At 39.4% G+C, this 25,800-nt stretch overlaps 5 non-coding genes across 5 annotated transcripts; all 5 read left to right on the plus strand.

Annotated features, from left to right (window-relative positions):
* The first annotated feature begins 213 nt into the window (after positions 1–213).
* On the plus strand, positions 214–286 carry TRNAV-GAC (transfer RNA valine (anticodon GAC)). The gene has a single exon. It is a non-coding gene; the product is annotated as a tRNA-Val (tRNA).
* A 3,114-nt stretch (positions 287–3,400) lies between these two features.
* On the plus strand, positions 3,401–3,473 carry TRNAM-CAU (transfer RNA methionine (anticodon CAU)). The gene has a single exon. It is a non-coding gene; the product is annotated as a tRNA-Met (tRNA).
* Positions 3,474–10,168: 6,695 nt separating this feature from the next.
* On the plus strand, positions 10,169–10,241 carry TRNAA-AGC (transfer RNA alanine (anticodon AGC)). The gene has a single exon. It is a non-coding gene; the product is annotated as a tRNA-Ala (tRNA).
* Positions 10,242–17,183: 6,942 nt separating this feature from the next.
* TRNAM-CAU (transfer RNA methionine (anticodon CAU)) lies at positions 17,184–17,256 on the plus strand. Its single transcript has one exon. It is a non-coding gene; the product is annotated as a tRNA-Met (tRNA).
* Positions 17,257–25,638: 8,382 nt separating this feature from the next.
* Positions 25,639–25,711, plus strand: TRNAA-AGC (transfer RNA alanine (anticodon AGC)). The gene has a single exon. It is a non-coding gene; the product is annotated as a tRNA-Ala (tRNA).
* The last annotated feature ends 89 nt before the right edge of the window (positions 25,712–25,800 follow it).

The raw sequence follows: 25,800 nt of genomic DNA on the forward strand, positions 1-25,800 counted from the left end.
GAATTCCTGTGTCCTATGTTCACTCCATCCTATGTTCGCTTCTCCTCTGCACCCCTCAATGTCCGTTTTTTATTCCTTCACTTTGAAACGGTTTCACCTCTTATTTCCTATGGTTCATGCCTATAATACTTTGTATTGTTTGCTGTTCTCTGATACGGTGTGTATATAAAGTCTCTCACTGACATGCTCTCACAGGAAAGCATCACAGAGTGTGTTTCCGTAGTGTAGTGGTCATCATGCTCACCTGACACGCGAGAGGTCCTTGGTTCAAAACCGAGCGGAAACAGGGAGTGCTTTCTTATGCCTTCGAGGATTCAGAAGAAATCATCACACCTCCTTCTTCTAGAAGCCCTCATGTAAAAAGAACTAGAGATAATCCCATGTGTGGTGGTGTTTTTTGGTTTCTTTTTCAAAAGCAGATAATAATTAAGAGATTGCTGTGTTACATTAGCAAGGCTGTTCTGGATCGGTCCTCCCAACTTAGACGTGTTCTCTTCTGTCCTGGAAAATTTGGAATGGGAGATGGTGGTGGCACTACAGTTTTCCCATGGGCTTTCACCTCCTTTCCCTTTCAGAGGAATAGGTAGCCACCGTGCTCTTCCCTGGGTCATCTTTGACAAGACGTGCCTTTAGTAGAGTCCTGATTTCCCATCAACGGCCTTGACATTTCCTGTACTTTGAGCTGTTCAGAAGATTGAATAATGAAGTGGAGAGCAGTACACTGAAACATGGGAGAAAACAAAAGACAATAAGCAAGGTGTGGGGTGTTAGAGGGCTCACTTAGCATGTGAGAGGTGGTGGGATTGGTGCCCACATTCTCCAGCTTTTACTATTTCCACCTCAGATCTCTAGGTAACAACCTCAAATCTTCCCACCTATTGAAATAAATGACAAAATATTAGACACTTTGAGTGCAGTAGGAAATTGGATGCTTCTCTCGTTTATGACCAGTGGGCAGGGATAAGACAGGGCTGCTCCAGCCTTTACTGGCATTCACTATGAGTGTCTACTTTCAATTTATAATTTGTTTTCCACTTCTTCAGAGGAACTGTGATCCCAGTGGACATATCCAATTGCTCTTTTTCTCCCTGTTTCTCCTGCAGCTTGTCCCTAAAATGGTACAGTCCTGAGAAATGCAGAAGAGTGCAGGGTAAGTAACCCCTTGCCTTCTTGTCAATGGACTGAAACGTAGAGCCTCAGGTAACTGGAGAATGTCAGAACAGACACTGTAGAATGCAAACACATAAAGTTGTCTGTGATCTCCTGGACACACCTGCGAATTGTGAATAAGTGGCTCTGATCCTATGCAACACGCCATAGTCTTTGAAAACTAAACTAAGTGATAGCCCACTGTCCAAGTCAATACCAAGCACTGGATTGCACACACTCCAGAGATCTGCAAGTAGTATAGTAAAGGCTTTGCTAAAAGGACTAAATGGTAGTGAGGTTTCTATATTCAACATGAATGGTAATTTACTGATTCTAAGTTGTGAAATTTTAAGTATGTATAATCACTAGACCACCTACTGTGGATGTTTAAAGAAGCCAATAGCAGGTGGGAAGAGAAACAAAGTGAAAAACAAAAGGAGAAACCATTAATAAATCATTAAATAGTAAACATATATGCACACTTAATATTAAATGAAAATAATCTAAACACATAATCATTAAATATTCTCAGGATGTGTTAAAAATAAATATGCTGTTAGAAACTCACTTCAAATACAGTTATATGAGAGATTAAAAGTTATATACAAGATTGAAAGTAAAGAATGCTAAAAGATACAGCACACAAGCATTAATCAAAAAAAGCTAAAGTGGATATATTAACATCAGACAAAGTAGATTTTAAAGCAAAGAAAATTTCCACATATAATGTGAGATGTTACATAATTATAAAGCATCAGCTCACCAAAGAAACAACTGTCCTATATGTGCATGCCTCTGGATACAGAACTTCAAAATCCATTTATAAACGCTGATAAATCTGAAAAGAAAAATCCACAATTAGAGGTGCTGATGTTACCACTCCTCTCTCATTAGCTGATAAATCTCGTAGATAACAAATGGGAAAACACATTGAAGAACAAAGCACCATCACCAACCATGGATCTAATTGACCTTATAGAGCAAAATATACCTTATAGAGCAGGTAGAAAGAAGTGCCAAAGACTGAGAGAAAAGCAAGATCATATCAAAACTAAGAAATCAAGAATGGTCAGAGTGCAGAAGAGTGACATGAATGAAGCTGGTATTTCAGAAACAGGTATTTAGCTGTCAATGCTAGGGAGACTGACAGGGACTAAGTGGATGGTCCCTCGTCCATATTAATCCTTCAATCTCTTGAAGTCCGAGGCTGTCAGATTCCTTCTGACTCACCTGAGCTTCTTAAAGTGCCTGGCACAATTGCAGTTCTTCAGTGAATATGTACTGAATGAATCAAAGGGAGATGATAGATTCAAAAGGGTTGCACAAGAACACTGTTCAGTATTTGGGAAGTCATAGATGTGGTGTTTGAAGGAGGAGAATGAGTCAAATTGCACTTGGAAATCGAAGTCCAGAAGGCTGGCACAGAGGAGGTTGGAAATTGGATATTTGGTGTATGGCTGAGTGGGCTGCTGTGAAGAAGAACAGGCAGAGAGATGATGAGCTGGAGCAGAGAAAGAGCTCACCTTTCGGAATCTAAAAATCTCCTTCTCTATTCAGGCTTTGCTACCTAGCAGCCCTGGGACCTTAGGAACATTACCTAATGAGTCTGAGCCTCCATTACACTGGAAAGGGCAGATTATGATACATAGTTTTGTTTTCAAAATTCAGTTGGACTTTATGATATAATCTCCACAAATCTCTTAGCATAATTAGTGGCACATCAGGCTAAAAAAGTCTGGGAAGACTTTTATTAAGTTCAGTCTGTGGTTTTTGTAGGGAAAATGTCTCCAGTCCTGTAGATGCAAGTAGAGATATAGAGTAAGGCAAAAGTGAGGACTGTAGACAAATTTAAGGACTATTTAATTGCTCATTCATTCATTTATTCAGTCAGTCAGTCAGTGAACTAATACGTGTTAACTGGGCACCTCCTATGTTTCTTTAACTAAGAAGACCATGGAAGCTGTCAGATTGACTGAGATCTCTGATGGCAGGAAAAAAAACACATCATTAGAACACAAGATCAAAAAAGACAAGCACTATTATCCCCAGTCCCACAGTCCACGTGGTCCCATCATTGAGTGAATACCAAAAAGCCATGGACACACTCCATAGCTCTTGGGCGAGAAGTTCTTTGGGTGCAGCACTGGTCTCTATGGAGTTATTTTCAAGTAGCATTGATTGTATTCTTTAAAGATTTGGAATTGATAAAGCATGAATATGTTTTCCATTAAATACAAAGAAACTTCAAGTTGCCCTCTTAGCGCAGCAGGCAGCGCATCAGTCTCATAATCTGAAGGTCCTGAGTTCAAACCTCAGAGAGGGTAGGTCTTTTTCCTGTCGTCACACTTGGACTGGACTAATATTATCTTGATAAAAATAAAGGATATTTCAGGTGCATTAAGAAAAACAACACATAATAAAATTAACAAATGCAGCTGGATGAGGATTCGAAGACTGATACATTTGATGAGGATAGTGAAATCAGTTTTGTACTTTGTTTGGATTCCAGGTGCTTTGAGTAGAATGAGCAGAGAAGAGATTTACATTACACCAGAAACTACAAGCTATACTATATTTTTTCTTCCTCTCCATCAGATGAAACATCAGGAGAAATTTCTCTTCCAACTTTGTCTCTGAATGTTGCCCAACCACACTTAAGGGGTGGAAGAAGTGTAAAACCATTGATTCTTTTAATCATCCAACAAATATTTCTTTCATCTGTATCTTATTAATGGGATGTTCTGGATACAGTAATTCAAGAATGATTAAAATTCAGAAATTCTCTCCCTCCTGGAGCTACATCCCAGTTGAGAGGAGTGAGAGAAACAGAAAAGAAGCAAATAAGAATAATGCATAATAAGCTAAGTGATGATGTTTACTGTGGGATAATCATTAGGTAGTAAAGGGGGTCTGGAGTGTGGAGGTGGCACATTCAGCTTTCAGGGAAAGAATGAAGAAAGTTGTCACCTTGAAGATACCTTCTAGTCTCTCCATCCTTCTCACTTGATGAAGTCTTGTGCCCAAAGGTTTTCTAACACTGTCATTAATTTTTATTTATCAAGGCAACTGGGGATTATGAGAGCTTTTTGGACATATGGTGGGCTTAGTTGGATGAACAGTGGTACCTGATAAATCCTTCACCTGTTTCTTCATATGGAAAATGAGAACTAAGGGATTCTCTAGGTGGATTCTCAGCACCTAGAGCAGAGTCACGGTAATAGGAACTGAGTAGTAAGTATTAGCTACTCCTTTGGTTGCCTTTTCCCTGTGGCATGTTGGCCTTTTACACAGAGCTTGTATCACAGTGTACATTAGAAGCTTACAGAATGGATTTACAGGTTGAGGTAGAATGCACCAGGGTTCTCTTCTAGGAAAAAAATAACCTTCCTTTAAAGTTTCTCATAGTACCTGCGTAAGAAAAGAATACTATACTAGCTTGAAAAATTGAGTGTTCTCTGGGGAAAGCAGGAAGTCCCGCTGTGGAAGAGCATAATCTGAGCATATGGCAGAGTCTGAGTACACAGGTGAGTGTTCAGGAGACCAAAATGGTTAAGCAGTGAATCTGACCAGAAGGTCCATGGTTGAGAGAAACAACTTGGTTTCATACCCACGATTTGAAAGGCATATGTGCCAGAGTTGCTGTCTACTGGCCTCAAAAAGAAGGAAGGAAAGAAACTTATTCTGTCTTTCATAATTGAGAAAGACTTTTTCCATTATTTCTGACTCAAAATCTCAAAATTTCTGACAGATAGTTAGACTGAGAAGGGATTCTGACCCGTAGAGCATCAGTGTTTTTGTTGTTGATCTTTCCTGACCACTCCTTAATTTCTTCAAAATTAAATGCTGAGTAAAAGCCCTGAGTTCCGGTTTCCAAACATCCTTTTAAAATTCTTCCTCCTCCTCTCACTAACTTATCCTTGTCCCAGGATCCTAGTGTCTTACTAAGCCAATGCTATCTGCTCTGGAAGAATGGAGGCGGAATCAAGCCCTACCCAGCGACCTGGGCCACACTTGGAGGGGATAATGGTACAGATGTGAGGCCCAGAGAGGCTGCCACTCCTCCTCTTCCTAGATGGCCATATTTCCAAAATCAGGTAACAGTTGCAACCATGATTTATAGTGAGGTACATAACATGCGAGAGAGTTCCGAAATTGCAAGTGCATCCCAACCCAGCTGGGAACTTCACTTGCCTTCTGGCAATTCAAGATAGTGAAATTGTTTCAGAGCTAAATGATTCACATGGCAACATACTATAGGTCTCGCTTTCTCCACATTCCCTGACAGAAAGAGAAGAATTCACTGTGCTTTTGCTTATTTCATGTTTGAGATGCTCTTCCCTCAGTTGAATCCTCTTCAATGGCAGTGAAGCAACCCTGTAGTACAGGGTTAGACCTATACACCTGGTCAGGGCACACGTCTAGAATGACCACAGACCAAAAGAGGGTTAGAGTATGGGAATTAGGTCAAATATTAGCACTCCTGCCTTGCACTTGGAGCAAATCTAAAAGACAACTGTATTCTCCAGTTTTACATCTTCATTTCTTCTTGAGATGTACCTCCAATCCTCACATCTCCTCTCCTGAACTCAATTCCGGGAAATGTTGGCCCTCTTTAAAAACTAGCATATACATTTCTGTTTCTTTTCTTATTTCACACACAACACTGCACAGAGAGCTCAGTGTTTGACCAATACTTCTTGTCAACGGGCTATAGACAGGGAGGAAATCCAGAAAAATGCTGTGGAGAGAGTGAGTGTCATCTATATGGGGTGTGCTGGGCATTTTCATCTAAAATTCTAGTTTTTGTCTAGTGAGTAGGTGGACCACCCACTCCTGTTTTGTAGACAGAATAATCATGGTAAAAGGTAGACCTCTCCACTACTTTGAATTGGGATTTTTGGGGTCATTTAGCCTGGGAATAAACATGGAAATCTGGTGAGGCACACCTACAGAGACAAGATGTACAAGACAATTTGTGAGTCGGAGGTCTCTGAGTAGCATTATCTAGAAGGAGATCGTAAAGACCCAGACTGTTAGAAAAACAGAAGATCGTAAAAGCAGAGGAATTCTTAGAGAACCCTCCCAAAAGAAGAGGAGCACAACTTCCTTTAGTTCTTTCTTATGGAGATCACTTACCTATCCTGCTGGGACCCAAACATCACAGTACTTGCAATGACAGCACAGATCAAAATGTTTAGAAATGTCTGAAAAATTATGAAACAACCAGGTGGTATTTAATTTCTACACATAGGACCCAAGATAGAATTTCTTCTCTTTTCAGAGTCAGTTATAATCTGATTAAAATATGGAAAATATCCCAGTAGGCAATGTTGGGAATGTATTTTATTCTCATTAGTGATCAGAACCTGATGAGGCCGAAAAAACATGAAGAGAAAGAGGGTCGTGATTCTGTCATGCTGAGCTGGAGAAAAGTCCTTGCATTTTGCTTTTCACTGAAATTATTTCCTCTCTTTTAACCTGAGCTAAAGCTCCTTCAGACGTGAAAAGTCCTATGGATGGTGTGCTTTGAGACACTGTGAATGGGTTGTCCTTCAGCAAACTCAGCTTTTGGTTAGGCCGGTGGTGCGTGACTTTGAAATGAGCTGAGAAATTTCTTATGTTTTGGCTCTGCTGTGCATATCTGGTAACCAGGCTCTGTGTGGGCTAGTTTTCTAGCTGTCTACAGAGACCCTTTCTTCAGCTGCCAACTGTTGACTAATATGTCTTCTAATCTTGGCTCAGAGTTAGTAAGATGTCTACTTCTTGGAACTCAGTCCCCAAATCAAATGTCACTTTGCTACAGAGACCACTTCCCTTGTGAAAACCATATACTCAGTATTACCACATCAACTTATTCCATCTTCCTCATAATCACTGTGTGCTTTAGAAGGTGTCTTAGGAAGTTTCTCTTTCTAAATTTTCTATCTCTTCTCTAAAATATGAGATTCTTCAGACTCAAATCACTGTTTCAACCTCACTATATCCTCATTGCCTAGAGTTAAGCCGTAAAATATGGTTTCTAATTTGAAATGCAGGTAATAGGTAGAGATAGGGAATAAGCAGATCAAATACAAATTAATAGTTCAATAAACCATTCTATTTTATTTGCAAAATGTTAACCTCTGCATATGCCAATTTATTTCTCTTTCTTTGTTCCTTATCCAATGTTTTGAATTTTACTGATGAATGGCAAATTGTTTATAATGTATAATTTTTATTTTCCCCAATCAGAATTTTCTGTTTTATAATTAGGGAATAACAAATGAAGATTTAAGGGACCACAAATGTTTAGGACTCCCCTTATAACCCAGTCACAGCTAATAACCATTTGAACATTGGGTGAAAACTAGAACAGATTTCGAAGCGTGGTTTCTTTTGCATACATTTTCTTTTAACCGTTTTCTTCTGCACAGATCCTTAATTTCTACTTTTTTTCTGTTCTCTAACATGAAGCCCTGAAATAGTCCCTCTATTTTGTGCTTATTCAGGAGAGTACCAGGATGCAGAGGACTGGAGGATTTGACTAATGAGACCTGTGAGAATTCTTACACTAGATAGAGCAGAAATCTCTAACATTCTGTGAACTCAGAAGCTAGACAGAGGATGGAGAGATAGTAGTCACATCCAGAATCGTGACAGTGTAGACAGAGCAGTAGCCCTTTCAGGATAAAGTATCCTTGAAAACACTTTGCTCTTTGTGGACCAGTCACCAAAATGATGACATATCTGATTACGGGTTGTAGGATTCCAACTTTGCCTCCTTGATTTTCTCTTAGGGAGTGGAAGGGAGATGAAGTGCTGTTTCATTTCTTATTTACATGTTACTATAGTGACCCCCAGATGGATTTCCGAAGGTTAGCTTGTCCAGAGCGTTCTCTCTGAAGATCAGACCGTGCTGCTGCTTCCCCTTAAAGCCTGGATGAAAGGAGGCATCTGCAGGCTGGGGAATGCACCATAGTGGTTCCTAGAGATTCTGTCTTTCCATTTGTTATCTCTCTGAGCCTTTGAGAGAAGGATAACAATAACTGGGGCCTTAGAATACAGCCTAAGAAAGATTAAAAAGGAATGAAAAAAGAATCCACTTACAAATACTCTACTCGAATGTTTGCACAAAGTCATTTTGCCTGGAAAGTCCTATCTTACTGCAATGAATATATTCCATTCCTACCTTCCTTTTTATGCCCCAAGAAGCCTGTTATCACAGATGAAATGAGCAAATCGGCAGGTGGCAAAAGACCTTCACTAAATTTTCTCATCAGATCTTGATAGCAGTTTCCGGAGAGGCAAACAATACTCTACATACAAGGGCTCTTTCAGCACCATATGACTGAAATTGTACTAAGGGTTTATTAATTGTATGTAAGTTGTTTGATTTAGCTTTGCAGCTATCCTAAATGTCATTTTTCTCGTTTTACGGATAAGCCTGAAGCTCAGAGGAACTGAAACATTTTTCTCAAGTCACAAGTCTGTAAGGAGCAAAATCAGATATGGAAAGCAGATTTTTTCAAATTAAAAATGTAAGCTTCTCCTTTAACCGAGTTCATAGCCTCACGATCTGTTTTTCTACATGCCAGTTGATTCATTCACTCACTCACTCATTCATAAACAAATACTTATAAATGAGTGAATTTATTCTTCCTTTCATCAGATATTACATCAAAAATCACTTCTGTGTCTGCCACCTGGGTTTAAGACTTCTAAGTGCCTTTGACTCTTTTTTTCTCCCCCAAATCTCCACGTCCAGTCTTTTGACAAATGCTGTATATCTTTCCTGCACAACCTCTCTAGAATCTTTTCTTTTTTCTCATTTATCTATTCCTTTATCCATTCTATGATTATGGAAGACGTATCCTGTGCCAGGCTGCGTATTGGCCACTGGAGATGCAGTCTCATGCTACTGCTAATCTTAGGAGCTAACAGGATACACTTCAATCTTTTAGCATCTCTATAACTTCTTTTCCTTTCTTTATAATTCTTGTTTACCCATTTCCAAGTTCTTAGGCATTCAAAATTAAAACTCTCTCCTAAAATTTACTTTGATTATGTATGCCACCTGTTTGGATTTTTTTCAAAGGTTATTAAGCCTCCACAATGTTCTCCTCAACATATCTCCATGTGTCTAGGCTTTTAAATTATTATTTACATGCATGTCTATTTTACACACACACACGCACACACCACTCCAGTTGAACAGGTATATTTCTTAACACAGGAATTCCCATATCCTGTGTTCACTCCATCTTATGTTCGGTTCTCATCTGCACCCCTCAGTTTCCATGTTTTATTCCTTCACTCTAATATGATCTCGCCTCTTATTTCCCATGGCTCTTGTCTGTAATATTTTCTATTTATTGCTGTTCTCAAGCGGTGTGGATATGTAATTGCTAAATGACGCTCCTTCCCAGGAAAGGAGCATTTATCTCTAGACTTAGGCCAACCTTGAGTTTCTGAAGTGTAGTGATCATCACACTAGTCTAACACAGGAGAGGTCCTGGATTCGAAACCAAGCAAAACAAGGAGCCCTTTCTTTATGCCTTCCAGAATCCAGGAGAAATCACCATACCACCTTCTTCTAGGAGGCCCCACGTTAAAACAATTAGTGATAATCCCATTTGTGTCATTGTCTCTTGGTTTTGTTTTAAAAGCAAGTAATCATCTGGAGATTGCTGTGCTACATTAGCAAGGCTGTTCTGAATGAGTTCGCTCAAGTGGGACATGTTCTCTACTGTCCATGAAAATTTGAAATGGGAAATGGTGTCAGTGCTAGAGTTTTCCCATGGCGACTTCCTCCTCCTTTTGCTCACAGAGGAATAGATAGCCACTGTGGTCTTGCCTCGAGTCTTCTTTGAGAAGATGTGCCCTTAGTAGAGTCCTGGATTTGTATTAATGGCCTTGACATTTCCTGTATTTGGGGCTGCCCAGAAATCAAAAAGTGGAGACTGGTACATTGAAAAACTGGAGAAACAAAGAAAAAAAAAAAGGCTAAGGAGGCATTAGGGAAAAAGGAACAGCAGGCCATGGGGAATTAGCTCAGGTGGTAGAGCGCTCGCTTAGCATGTGAGAGGTGGTGGGATCGATGCCCACATTCTCCAAGTTATCCTATTTCGTCCTCTGATCCCCAAAATCTTAGGGAATTTGGACCCTAGTCTCGTTTATGACCACCAATAGGCAAGGATGAGAAAGGGCTGCTCTGGCTTTCCCTGGCATTCAGTAATTGACCTACTCTCAATTTATAATTCGTTTTCTGTTTCTTCAGAGGGGCTGTGATCCCAAGAGACATACCCAATTGCTCTTTTTCTCCCTTTTTCGTCTGCAGATTGGCCCTAAATGCAGCACAGTCCTGAGGACAGCATGGGGTAAATAATGCCCCAGCTTTCTTATCAGTGGACTGAAAGAGGGAGCTACAGGTAACCAGAAAACACTGGAAAAGACACTGTGAAAAGCAAACAACAAAGTTGTTTGTGAACTCCTCGATGTGCCTGAGAATTGTGAAGAAATGTCTCTGATCCTAAACAACATGCCATAGACTTTGAAACACGAAGTAACCTACAATCCACTGCCCAAGCCCACACTGGCCACTGGGTTGCATACACACCAGAGATCTCCAAATAGTATGGTAAAGGCTTTGAAAATGGAATCGACTTTGAAACTACTACACATAGAAGGCTGGTCAGTACTTGGAACTTGGAGTTTCAAAACTCATAGACAAAAGCTGATAAACCTGAAAAGATAGAGATGGAGACTCCACTCTCTTCTAGCCTCTGCCTCCATCTTTCTTTCTGCATCTCTAGATGTGTGTCCCTCAGCTTCTCCTTTTATTGGGAGTAGCTATCACTGGTGGAAGCTCTGGGGTTTAATGTGGACTCCACTGATTCCTGACTAAGTCACGATGGATGGGTAACATTTGATGAGTCATTTGGCTATGATAACTTATGATGATTCCAAGGTTTATTTCTTTTTCTGCCTTTCAAAATCACATCTTTTTCTTATAAGATTTTTCCTTAGAAAAGTCTTCTTTTCTTTCTTCTTTTCTTCTTTCCTTCTTTCCTTTCTAAGACATTATTGAATCCCCACTTCCACAAACTTTCTCCTTAACTCTCTCCCACTTATAGAAAGATACAGAGGAAGAGCGTTATCCCAGAAAGAGTCTTATAACATGGACACTATTCCTGGACTCAACATTCACTGTGTTTGTTCCTTTTCAATACAGGCTTCTGTTTATTCATTGTTTTATAATTGAAAAGATTAGTTAATTCTTAGCATTGTTGAAACAATTAGTGAACTAATGGAAAGAAAGTAATTCGTAAGCTCTGAAAGACAAGAGAAATGCCACTAATTGCTATTATTTAATATGTGACCCTCACATAAAGAAATGGACACACAAGGAGTCATCAAATGAACAGAATTTGAAAGTGTAACCATGAGCAACATGTTTTGGATCCCAACTGACTCAGTTCAAGCCCAGGAAAATCTATACCTGTAAGAAGAGCATGTTCCTCTGTGTGAGACAGACAAACCCTAAGGTGACCTCAAATGATCTCTACCTCCTGGTGTCCATTCTCTTGTGTAATGCCCTCCCCTTGAGTATGAGTAGGACTGTGACCTGCTTCCAGCCAATAGAAAATGGCAAAGGTGAAGGGATTTGAAGATGTAATTAAGGTCCCAAATTGGTTGATTTTGAAGTAATCAAATGGGAGACTATCCTAGGTGGGAATGGTTTAATCAGGTGAAATACATTAGAAGAAAGACTAGGACTTCCCTCCATTGCTGGCTTTGAAGAAGTAAGCTGCCATGAAGTCAATCTCTTCTGCATTCTTCTTCTCATTCATCTAGCCCTTATCCATTCTGTGATGTTTATGGAAGATATATCCTGTGCCAGGCTGTGTACTAGGCACTGAAGATACAGAAAGACTCATGCTAGTGCTAATCACAGAAGCTAACGTGATGCACATTAATCCTTTAATATCTTTGTAACTTCTTTTCCTTTCTCTCCAATTCTAGTTTACCCATTTCCAACCTCTTTGGCATTCAAAATAAGAACCCTTTTCTAACATTTTACTTTGATTCTGTAAGCCATCTGTTTTGAATTTTTTCAAAGGGTTTTAAGCCTCCACAATATCCTTCCCAACATATCTCTATGTGTCCTGGCTTTCAATCACTATTTTTCTCCATGTCTATTTTACATGCACATGTGAGCATGCGTGCACACACACACATCACTACAATTGAAGAAGTGTATTTCTTAACACAGTATTTTTTATATCCATGCCTGTTCCTTCCCCTATATGTTCACTCTTCATCTGCACTCCTCAATATACATAGTTTATTTCTTCACTACAATATGATCTCTCTTATTTCCTATGGCTCTTGCCTGTAATATTTCGTAGTTTTTGCTGTTCTTTCGTAGGGCGTGGATATGTAATCACTATATGACACGCCTTAAAAAGAATGGAATATATATGTCTAGAGGTAGGTCTAAAGTGTGAGTTTCTGTAGTGAAGTGGTCGTCATGCTCATCTACAGGTGGGAGGTCCTAGGTTACAACCCAAGCAGAAACAGTTAATGTTTGTTTTGCTTTCCAGGATCCTGGGAAATCACCTCATTGACTCCTTCTAAGAAGCCCCACCTAAAAGGAACAAGTGAGAATCCCACTTGTGTTGTTATTTTTATTTTGTTTTGTTCTGTTTTGTTTTAAGAAATAGACAACCATCCCGAGATAGCTGTACTACATTAGCTGGGTGTTTTGGGTGAGTTCTCCCAACTGGTCCTTGTTCACCTCTGTCCCAGAAAATTTGAAATGGGAAGTGGTGTTGGTGCTAGAGTTTTCCCACGGTGATTTTCTCCTCCTTTCCCTAGCAGAGGACTAGATAGCCACTGTGCTGTTGCTCTGGATCATCTCTTAGAAGATGCACCCTTAATAGAGCCATGTTTTTTTCATTAATGGCCTTGATATTTCCTGTATTTGGGGCTGCCAGGAGAGTGAATAAAGAAGTGGAAAGCATTACGTTAAAAACTGACAATGAAACAAAACAAACAAACTAGGATGTGGGGAATTAGCTCAGGTGGTAGAGCGCTTGCTTAGCATGTGAGAGGTGATGGGATCGATGCCCACATTCTCCAGCTTTTGCTATTTCTACCTCGGATCTCCAGGTGACAACCTAGGATCTTCCAACTTACTGAAATAAATGACAAGATATTAGATACTTCGAATGCAGTAGGAATTTGGACACTTCTCTCGTTTATGACCTATTGGCAAATATGACAGGATTGTTCTGGATCTTACTGGCGTTCATTATGAAAATCTACTCTCAATTTATAATTTGTTTTCTGTTTCTTCAGAGGAGTTCTGATCCCAAGGAACATACCCAATTACTCTTTTTCTCCCTTTTTCTCCTATAGCTTGGCCCCAAATGTGGTACAGTCCTGAGAAGTGCAAGATAGAGCAAGGAAAATAACTTCCCAGCTTTCTTGTCACTTCCAGTAGACTGAAATGAGAGTCCCAGATAATGAGAAAATATCAGAAAAGACACAGTGGAAATCAAACACATAAAGTTGTTTCTGAACTCCTGGACACACTTAAAAACTGTGAAGAAGTGGCTCAGATCCTAAAAACATAACATAGACTTTGAAAACTGAAGTAAGTGATAGCCCACTGCCCAAGTCAACACTGGCTGCCAGGTTGCACACACTCTGGAGATCACCAAATACTATACTAAAGGCTTTGAAAATGCAATGGACCATGAAACCACAACACATAGAAGGCTGGTCAGTACTTGGACCTTGAACACAAGGTAGTCAAGTGTCGGCAAAAACAAAAATGGCGATATTCTCCATAAGATTTGAGCAAGACACAGTCTTATAAGATAATATAAAAATGATCAGGTTATAATCCAAAATTATTCAGAGTGTGAAGAACCAAGGAAATCTTAAATCATTTGGAAAAGAGAATCAACAGATACCAATACTGAGATGACACAGACCTTGTGATCCTCTGACAAATATTTTAAAACAACGATAGTCAGTGTTCTGAGAGTTAGTGGTGAGAACCCTTTGAAATGAATGGAATGTTAGAAAGTCTTATCACACAATTGGAAGATATAAATCCAAATCAAAACTTCAGAACTGAAAAATGTATTAACCCAAATTATAAACAACAACAAAAGGTGATGCCTAAGAAAAAGTCAGTAAATGTAAAGATAGAACGATACTAACAAACCAATCTAAATGACAGAGAAAAAATGTGTACTTTAAAAGATGAACAGAGCCTCAGGGACAAATAGGAAAATAACAAAGGTCTTATGTTCACATCACTGGAGACACAAAGAATAGGAAAAAGAAGCCCTTGAAAAGAGAAAGCAAAAACATTTGATTATTAATGGCTGAAAACTTTCCAGATTTGGCAAAAGACATAGCCAGATTCAAGGAGTTCAGCAAACCTCAAGCAGAATAAACCCAAATAAATCCACAATAACATATATCACAATTCAATTCCTGGAAACAAAAGAAAAAAAAATTATTGGAAAGCAGCCAGAAGAGAACAAAAGAGAAACTACAATCTGAATGATTGGGACTTCTCATCAGAAACCATGGGGGTCATAAAGAAATAACACAACATTAATTAATGCTGAAACAAAAGACCTGTTAACTCAGAATTCTAAGTAGAGCAAAATATCCTTCAGACAAAAAGGTGAAACTAACACAATCTCATTTGAAGGTAAATAGACAAAATCCATTGCTAGCAGAAATTCTAGAAAAGTTAAGAAATTCTGCTCTTGAGACAAGAAAAATTATACCAGAAGGAAACTTAGAATACCAGGAATGAAGGGACAATAGCAGAGATAGGAAATATCTGGGTAAATATGATAGACTACTATTTTTCTCATGGTCTCTTTAAAGTATGTTTAATGATTGAAAGTGAAAATTATACCATTGTCTGATGGAGTTTTCATTGTATCCAGAAGTACTATATACACAATATTAAGGGGTTATGATACAGGGACTAAATGTTGGTGAGATTTCTAAATTCAATGTGAATAATTATTTATTGATTTTAAGTATACGTTGAAATGTTAAGTATGTATATAGTAATCACTAGACTATCTACTAGCAATGTTTAAATAAGCCAAAAGAAGGTAGGAAAAGAACAAAAGAGGAATGAAAAACAAAGAGAACAAGCCATTAATAAAAGTATTAAATAGTAAATCTGTGCAAATTTATCAATAATATTAAATTTAAATAATCCAAACACATCAACTAATAACCAAAAATTATCAGAATATATTAAAAATAAATATGCTGACTACAAGAAACTGACTTCAAATATAGTTACATGTGAGATTAAAAGATATATACAAGATTAAGAGTTATTCATAAGATTGAAATTAAAATATGGGAAAAGGTACGTCACACAAGCCTTAATCAAAAAAGCTGAAGTGGATATATTAATAACAAAGTAGATTTCAAAGCAAAGAAGATTTCCATGTATAAAGTGAGATTGTGCATAATTATAAGGTGTCAGCTCACTAAGGAAATAACTGTCCTAAAAGTATTTGCCTCTGGACATAGAGCTTCAAAACTCTTTTTAAAAAGCTCATAAACCTGAAAAGAAAAACAGAAACATCCTCAGTTACAGTTACAAATATTAACATTCCTCTCTCATTAATTGAGAGATCTAATACATAACAAATGGGAAACAACACTGAAGAACTAAACAACAACATCCATCCATGGATCTAATTGATCTTATAGACTTTATACCTCAAACTCAAAATGTAGGTAGAAAGAAAGGCCAAAGACTGAGAGAAAAGCAAGATCATATCAAAACTAAGAAATCAAGAATGGTCAGAGTGCAGAAGAGTGACATGAATGAAACTGATATTTTAGAAATAGGTATTTCGCTGTAAACGCCAGAAAGGCTGAAAATTATGACACTAGAAGTGGATGGTCCCTTCTCCGTATTTATCCTTCCATCTCTTGATGTCTGGGGCCATCGAATTCCTTCTAAATCACCTGAGCCTACTGCAGTCCCTGGCACAGAGCAGCTCTCCAATGATTATGTACTAAACGAATGGAAGGGAAATGATAGATCCGAAAGAGTTGCACAAGAACATTTTTTAGTATTTGGAGAGTCATAGATGTGGTGTTTGAAGGAGGAGAATGAATCAAATTTGACTTGAAGGTCTAAGGCCAAAAGCGTGACACGGAGGAGGTTGGGATTTAGAAATTTAGTATACGGCTGAGTGGGCTACCGTGGAGAAGAACATGCAGAGAGATCATGAGCTGGAGCAGAGAAAGAGCTCACATTTTGGAATCTAAAAATCTACTTCTCTATTCAGCCTTTGCCATTTAGTAGCTCTGGGACCATATGAACATTACCTAATGAGTCTGAGCCTCCACTATACTGGAAAGTGCAGATTATGATACGTAGTTTTGTTGCCAAAATTAAATTAGACTATATGAGATAATCTCCAAATATTTCTTAGTATAGTTAATGGCATAAAAGTTTCAAAAAATCCAGGGAAACTTTTATTAAGTCCAGTTTGTAATTTTTGTAAGGAAAATGGCTCCAGTCCTGTAGATGCAAGTAGAGATATAAACAAGTAAATATGGACTGTAGAAAAATTTGACGACTATTTATTCACTCATTCCTTCATTCCGTTAGTCAATCAGTCAGTCAGTGAACTAACAGGTATTAACAGGGCACTTCCTACGTTTCTTTTCATCAAAGGAGACCATGGAAGCTGTAAGATCGACTGAGATCTCTGAGGGTAGGAAAAACCACATCATTAGAACACAAGAGCAAAACAGACAGACACTATTGTCCCCAGTCCTACAACCCAGATCATCCTATCCTTCGGTGGATACAGGAAACATTCGGACTTGGTGTGAAATCTCTTGGGTGCATCGAAGTTTTATATGGAGTGATTTTCAAGTACTATTGATTGTACTCTTTCAGTTGGGATATAATAAAGCACGGATGCTTGGAAAATAATATTTCATTCATTTATTTAAACATGAGTACATCAATACAATGTGCCCTCTTAGCGCAGTTGGCAGCGCGTCAGTCTCATAATCTGAAGGTCCTGAGTTCAAACCTCAGAGAGGGCAGGAACATTTTTCCATGTTTTTACAGTTGGCCTGCCCTAATGTTATACTGGTAAAAAGGATAGGTCAAATACACCGAAAAAAGAACACAAAGTAAAATTAGCAAATGCTGCCAGAGAAACATTTGAAGACTCATCCAAGATTTCCTCAGGATAGTGAAATCATTTTTGTACTTTGTTGGGCTTCCTGGTGCTTTGAGTAAAATGAGTGGAGAACAAATTTATTAGCCAGACAGTACAAGCTATACTATATTTTGGCTCTTCCTGTCCATCAGATGGAAAATCAGGAGAAATTTCTCTTTCAGTTTTGTTCTCTGAAAGTTGTCCAACCACAGTTAAGGGCGTGGAAGAAGTGTAAATTCATTATTCTTTTAATCATCCAACAAATATTTCTTGAGCACAAATCTTATTAATGGAGTGTTCTAGGGGCAGTAATTTAAGAGTGATTAAAATGCAAAAATTCTCTCCCTTCTGGAGTTACATCCCAGTTGGGAGGGGTGGTAGAAATATACAAGAAGCAAACCAGAAAAATGCATCATAAACTAGGTGATAATATTTACTACGGGGTCCTCATTTGGTAGTAAAGGGGGTCTGGAGTGTGGAGGTGACTCTTTCAGCTTTCAGAGGAAGAGTCAGGAAGGTTGTCACGTTGAAGACACTTTCTAGTCTCTCCTTCCATCTTACTTGCTGAAGTCATAGAGCCAAAGGTTTTCTAACACTGTGACTAGAGTAATTTTTACCTATCAAGGCAACAGGGAGTTATGAGAGCTTTTTTGTACATAAGGCAGGTGGGCTTAGTTAGATGAATAGTGTACACGATAAATTCTTCACATGTTTCTTCATATGGAAAATGAGAAGAGAGGGATTCTCTAGGTGCGCTCAGAGTACCTAGAGCAGAGTCAGAATAATAGAAACTGGTTAGCAAGCATTAGCGACTGCTTTGGTTGACTTTTCCCTGTGGCATGCTGCCCTTCACACTGAGCTTGTATCATAGATGCTCATTAGAAACTGATAGAATGGATTTACAGTGAGGTTAGAATCTACCAGGTTTCTCTTCTAGGAAAAAATAGTCTTCCCTCTAAGTGTTTACATAGTTCCTAGGTAAGAAAAGAAATCTAAACAAGCTTAAAGAATTGGGTGTTCTTTGGGAAAAGCAGGAAGCCCCGCTGTGGAAGAGCATAATCTGAGCATATAGCAGAGTCTCAGCACACAGGTGCGTGCTCAGGAGATCAAAATGGTTAAGCAGTGAATCTGACCAGAATGCCCATGGTAGAGAGAAACAACTTGCCTTCATATCCGCAAGTTGAAAGGCATATGCACCAGAGTTGTTGTCTATTGACCTCAAGAAAGAAGGAAAAAAAGAAACTAGTCGTGTCTTTCATGATGGAGAAGATTCTTTTCCAATTATTTCTGACTCAAAATACCAAAACTCTGATAGTTAGAATGAGAAGGGATTCTGACCCCTAGAGCATTAGTGTTTTTGTTGTTGCTCTTTTTGATCTTTCCTGACCATTCTTTAATTTGTTTAAAATAAAATGCTGAGTAAGAGCCCTGGTATCCAGTTTCCAATGGTCTCTTAAAAATTCTTCCTCCTGGGGCTGGCCTTGTGGTGCAGCAGTTAAGTTCACATGCTCTGCTTCTCAGCGGCCCGGGGTTCGCTGGTTAGGATCCCGGGTGTGGACATGGCACCGCTTGGCGCATCATGCTGTGGTAGGTGTCCCACATATAAAAAAAGTAGAGGAAGATGGGCACAGATGTTAGCTCAGGGCCAGGCTTCCTCGGCAAAAAGAGGAGGATTGGCAGTAGTTAGCTCAGGGCTAATCTTCTTCTTCAAAAAACATTCTTCCTCCTTCTCTCCATACCTTTTCCTCTTCCCAGGATACTAGTGTCTTCCTATGCCAATACTTCCTTTCTCTGGAAGATTGGAGGAGGAACCAAGCCCTACCCAGTAACTGGGCCACAGTGGGAGGGGATAATGGTAAAGATGTGAGGCCCAGAGAGGCTGCCTTTCCTCCTCCTCCTAGGTGGCCATATTTCCTAAATCAAGTAACAATTGCAACCTTGTTTTTATGGTGAGATACACGACCTACGGGAGAGTCCAGAAATTCCAAGTGTGTCCCCACCCAGCTGGGACCTTCCCTTGCCTTCTGGAAATTCAAGATAGTGAAATTGTTTCAGAGCTAGATCTTTACCATGGTGATATAACATAGGTCTAGCTTTCTCCATACTCTCTGACAGGAACAGTAGGTTTTCACCATGTTTTTGCTGAGGTCATGTTTAAGATGCTCTTCCCTCAATTGGATCCTCTTCAGTGGCAGTGAAGTAACCCTGTGGATTTCACTAATGTGGCTTGTGAGAATTCTTACACTAGGTAGAGCAGAAATCTTTAACGTTCTATGAGCTTGGAAGCTGGAGGGAGGAAGAGGAGACAGTCACATCTAGAATGGTTACAGTATAGACAAAATAGTAACTATTTCTGGATAAAATATCCTTGAAAACATTTTATTCTTTGTGGTACCAGTGACAAAACGGTGACATATCTGAATATTCCTTGTAGGATTCCAACTTTGCCTCCTTGATTTTCTCTTAGGGAGTAGAAGGGAGATGAAGTGCTGTTTCATTTCTTATTTACATGTTACCAAAATGACTCCTAGATGGATTTCCGAAGGTTAGCTTGTCCAGAGTTTGCTCTCTGAAGATCAGACTCTGCTGCTGCTTCCCCTTAAAGCCTGGATGAAAGGAGGCATCTGCAGACTGGAGAAAGCACCATAGTGGTTCCTGAGAGATTTTCTCTTTCCATTTGCTATTTCTCTGAGCCTTTGAGAGAAGGATAACAACAACTGGGGCCTTGGAACGCAGCCTAAGAAATATTAAAAAGAAATGAAAAAAGAATCCAGTTACAGATACTCTACTTGAATGCTTGGACAAGGCCATTTTGCCTGGAATGTCATATCTTACTGCAATGCATATATTCTATTCCTACCTTATTTTTTATGCTTCAAGAAGCCTGCTACTACAGATGAAATGAGTAAATTGGCAGGTGACAAAAGACTTTCATTAAATTAACTCATCAGATCTTGAGAGTATTTTCCTGAAAGGCAAACAATACTCCACATACAAAGACTCTTTCAGCACCATGTGCTAAAAATTATACTAAGAGTTTATTTATTTTAAGCAAGTTGTTTGATTTAGTTTTGCAGCTAACCTGAATATTTTTCCCATTTTACAGATGAAACTGAAACTCAGAGGAATTGACATATTTTTCTCCGGTCACAAAGCTGTAAGGAGCAAAACCAGATATGGAAAGCTGATTTTTTTTCCCAATTAAAAATATGAGCTTTTCCTTTACACTAGTGCCTAGTCATCACCATCTGTTTTTCTCCATGCCCATTTATTCCTTCATTCATTCATACTTATAAATGAGTGGATTTATTCTTCCCTTCATCAGATATTAATTCAAAATCTCTTCTATGTCTGCCACACAGGATCAAGACTTCAATGTACCTTTGACTCCTTTTTCTTCCTCAACTCTCTACATCCAGTGATTTGAGAAATACTGTAGATCTTTCCTGCACAATCTCTCCAGAATCTTTCTCTTTCTTCTCATTCATCTATTCCCTTCATCCATTCTAAGATGTTTATGGAACATGTATCCTGTGCCAGGCTTTGTACTGGACACTGGAGATGCAGAAAGACTCATGCTACTGCTAATCGCTGGAGCTAATAGGATAACCTCAATCCTTTAATATCTTTATAACTTCTTTTCTTTTCTTTCCAATTCTAGTTTATGCATTTCCAACGTCGTTGGCATGCAAACTTAAAACTCTTTCCTAAAATTTTACTTTGATTATGTAAGCCATTTGCCTGGAATTTTTTCAAAGGTTCTTAGGCCTCCACAAATTTCTCCCCAACATATCTTCACGTGTCCAGTCTCCTCAATTACTATTTACCCCCATGTCTATTTTACACACACACACTCACACGCACACAAAAACACATACATACACGCACACACCACTCCAATTAAACAGGTATATTTCTTAACACAGAAATTCCTACATCCTATGTTCACTCCTGATTTGCACCCCTCAATATCCATTTATTATTCCTTCACTCTGATATGATCTCTCCTCTTATTTCTTGTGGCTCTTGCCTATATTTTGTGTTTTTTGTTGTTCTCTGATATGGTATACATATATAATCACTACATGATGCACCTTTGTGAGAATGGAACACTGATCTCCAAAGGTGGTTCAAGGCATGAGTTTCCATGTTGTAGTGGTCATCACACTCGCCTAACCTGTGAGAGGTGTTTGGTTTGAAATCAATCAGAAACAGGGAGATCTTTCTTATGCCTTCAAGAATCCAGGGAAAAAAATCATCCCACCGCCCTCTTCTAAGAGGACCCACCCAAAAGGAACTTGTAAGGATCCCACTTGTGTCATTTTTGGGTTTTGTTTTTAAGATACAAATGATCATCCAGAGATTGCTGTGCTACCATAGCAAGGCCCTTCTGGGTGAATCCTCTCAAGTGGGACGTGTTCTCTTCTGTTCCAGAAAATCTGAAATGGGAAATGGTGGTGGTGCTGGAGTTTTCCCATGGTGACTTTCTCCTCCTTTTCTTGTCAAGGAATGGGTAGCCTCTAGGCTCCTCCTGCTGGAGATCTTTCAGAAGATGCGCCCCTAGTGGAGTTCTGGTTTCGCATTGTTAGCCTTGACGTTTCCTGTATTTGGGGCCGCCCAGAAGAGTGAACGAAAAAGTGAAGACTGCAACGAGGAAAAACTGAAGGAGAAAGAAAGAAAAAACATGACTCAACTGGCTGTAGGGAAAAGGGCATGGCAGGTAGTGTGAGATTAGCTCAGATGGTGGGACACTTGCTTAGCATGTGAGAGGTGGTGAGATCAATGCCCACATTGTATAGTTTTTACTATTTCCACCTCGGATCTCCAGGTGACAACCTCAAATCTTCCAACCTATTAAGTAAATGACAAAATATTAGACATTTGGAATGCAGTAAGAAATTGGACGCTTCTCTCCCTTATGACCAATGGGCAAGGATAAGACAGGGCTGCTCCGGCTTTTACTGGCGTTCAGTATGGAGATACACTCTCAATTTATAATTTGTTTGGTGTTTCTTCAAAGGAACTGTGATCCCAGGAGACATGCCAATTGCTCTTTTTCTCCCTGTTTCTCCTGCAGCTTGTCCCTAAAATGGGAGAGTCCTAAGAAGTACAGGACAGTGAGAGGTAAATAGCACCCTAGCTCTCTTATCAGTTTCAGTGGACTGAAATGACAGGCACTAAATAACAAGAAAATGTAGGAAAAGACACAAATGTGGAAAGCAAACACATAAGGTTGTCTGTGAACTCCTGGGCGCCCCTGCAAATTGTGAAGAAGTGGCTCTGATCCTAAACAACATAACGTAGACTTTAGTAAGTGACATCCCACTGTCCGAGCCCACACTGGCCAATGAGTTGCAGACACTCCAGAAATCTCCAATTAGCATCATAAAGGCTTTGAAAATGGAATGGAGTTTGAAACTACAACATGTAGAAGGCTGCTCAATACTTGAAACTAAGAGATTCAAACTCTTAAACAAATGCTGATAAACCTGAAAATAAAAATAGAAAAATTCACAACTCTAGTTTAGTGGTCAACATTCCTCTCTCATTAATTGATAGATCTAGTAGATAAATCAGTAAACACATTGAAGAATTAAATAATATCATCTATCCATGGATCTAATTGACTTTACAAAGCAAAATTGCAATGTACTAGAAAGAAGAGCCAAAGTTTTAGAGAAAAACAAGATCATGCCAAACTAAGCAATCACAAATGACCAAAGTGCAGAAGAGTAACATGAATGAAACTGACATTTTAGAAACAGGTACTTAGCTGTAAATGCCACAGAGACTGAAAGTGGTGAAACTGGAAGTAGATGGTCCCTTGTCCATAGTTATCCTTCCATCTCTTGAAGTCTGGGGCCATCAGATTCCTTCTGAATCACATGATCCTACTGCAGTGCCTGGCACAGAGCAGCTCTCCAATGAATATGAGCTGAATGAATGGGAAGGAAGCGACAGATTCAAAAGAGATGCACAAGAACCCTGTTCAGTATTTGGCAAGTCATGGATGTGGTGTTTGAAGGAGGAGAATGAGTCTTGGTTGACTTGGAAGTCTAAGCCCAAAGGGCCAATGCAGAGGAAGTTGGGAATTAGATATGGATTGGTATATGGCTGAGTGGGCTACTGTGGAGAAGAACACGCAGAGAGATCATGAGCTGGAACAGAGAAAGAGTTCACATTTTGAATCTGAAAATCTGCTTCTCTATTCAGGCTTTCCCACTTAGCAACTCTGGGACCTTAGGAACATTGCTTAACATATCTTAACCTCCATGATATCTGGAAAGTGCAGATTATAATACATAGTTCTGCTTCCAAAGTTCAGTTGGACTATATGAAATAATCTCTTGTATAATTAATAGCACATAAGGCTGAAAAAACAAGGAGACTTTTAGTATAAGCTCAGTTGTGTTTTTTGTAGAGTGAATTTCTCTAGTTATGTAGATGCAAATAGAGATATAGAGTAAGAGAGAAAATTAAGGACTGGAGACAAATTTAAGAACTATTTATTCACTAGTCAGCCACTGTGCCGTCACTGTGAACTGGGCACCACCTATGTTTCTTTTGAATAGAGTATCATGAAAAGTGTAAGAGTTACTGTGAGCTCTGAGGGAAAACGCAGCTCATAGGAACATAAGAGGAGAAAAAAGCAGCAAAAGACAGGTACACTTGTCCCAGGCCCAGCAGCCCAGAGCGTCGGACTGCTGAGTGAATACTGGAAAGATGTGAACTCCACCCTTCCTGGGTGTGAAATCCTTCCCGGGCAGCATTGGCTCATATGGAGTGATTTTCAAGTAGCATTGATAGTGTCCTTTAAATGCTGGAAAAGGATAAAGCAGCTGCACTTGGACAATAAAATTTGATGTTTTACTTTGAATATGATCACATCAGAAAGGATTCCTCTGTTAGTGAAGCTGGCAGCATATCAATCTCATAAGGTTTGGAGCTCCAATCTTTGAGAGGGTTCATGTCTAACATCACATTGGTTACGTAGCACACTGAAAAAAAAGGGGGGGAGGACATTGAAAATGGAACACAGAGTTAAAGCAGCCAAAAAAAAAAAAAAAAAAGCAAAAGATAGAAACAATCAACACCCCTCCCCCCATCAGTAAACCATTTGTAGTGTGGCCCTATCCCCACTGAGAATGGTTAAATCATCTCCTGGGGTTTGACAAAATGAGTGGTGAAGAAATTTAGACTACACTGGAAACTACAAGCTATATTATATCATTGATCTTCCTCTCCACCTGATGAAGGGAGTAGGGGAAATTTCTCTTCCAATTTCATGTTTTGTCACCTAATCTGCAATTGTGGGGTGAAGGAAGTGAAAGTCATTCATTCACTTATTCATCTAACAAGTCTTTCTTGAGTACATGCGCTGTCTGGGACTGTTTTAGGAGGAGTGATTCAAGAGTGAAGAAAACCACAAAAGTCCCTCCCTTGTGGAGCTATGTCCCAGTCCGGGGAACTGGGAGGAAACAGACAAAAAGCAAATAAGAAAAATGCATGGTAAGCTAGGCGATAATGTTTACTGTGGAATAATCATTAGGCAGTAAAGGGGGTCAGGAGGGTGGAGGTGGCGTGTTTAGCTCTCAACGGATTAATCAGGAAAATTGTCACCTTGAAGATGTTATTTAGTCTCTCCTTCCTCCTCTTACTGAAATCCTTGTGCCCAAAGTTTTTCTAACACCATCACTAAAGCAATTTTTATCAATTAGGGCAACGGGGGGTTATGAGAGCTTTTTGCACAAAGGACTGGTTGAGTTAGTTGGATAAATGGTGTTACTTGAAGACTTGGGTAGTAAATCCTTCACAAGTTTCCTTATGTGGAAAATGAGAACTGTAGGATTCTCTGGGCGGATTCACAGTACCTGGAGTAGAGTTAGAGCAGTGGGAACTATTTTTTGTTTTGTTTTGAAGAAACTGATAATCATTCCGAGATAGCTGCGCCTGTGTTAGACAGAAGGTTCCGGGTGAATCCTCCCAACTGGCACGTGTTCTCTTCTGTCCATAAAATTGAAATGGGAAATGGTGTCGGTGCTAGTTTTCCCATGGCCACTTTCTTCTCCTTCTCCTCGAAGAGGAATAGGTAGCCACCGCGCTCTTGACCCAGGTCATCTTTGAGAAGGTGCTCCGTTAGTGCAGTCCCGGTTTCCCATTAACTGCCTTGACGTTTCCTGTACTTTGTGCTGCCCAAAACAGTGAATAAAGTGCAGACGAGTGCGCTGAAAAATAGGAGGAGCAAAAGACGTGGGCGGGCAGTGGGGAATTAGCTCAGGTGGTAGAGCGCTCGCTTAGCATGTGAGAGGTGGTGGGATCGATGCCCACATTCTCCAATTTTCATTATTTTTCACTTCGGATCTCCAGGTGACAACCTCAAATCTTCCAAACTATTGAAAGAAACGACAAAATATTAAATACCTTG

Source organism: Equus caballus, chromosome 20, assembly GCF_041296265.1.
Source record: "Equus caballus isolate H_3958 breed thoroughbred chromosome 20, TB-T2T, whole genome shotgun sequence".
Classification (NCBI taxonomy): Eukaryota; Metazoa; Chordata; class Mammalia; order Perissodactyla; family Equidae; genus Equus; species Equus caballus.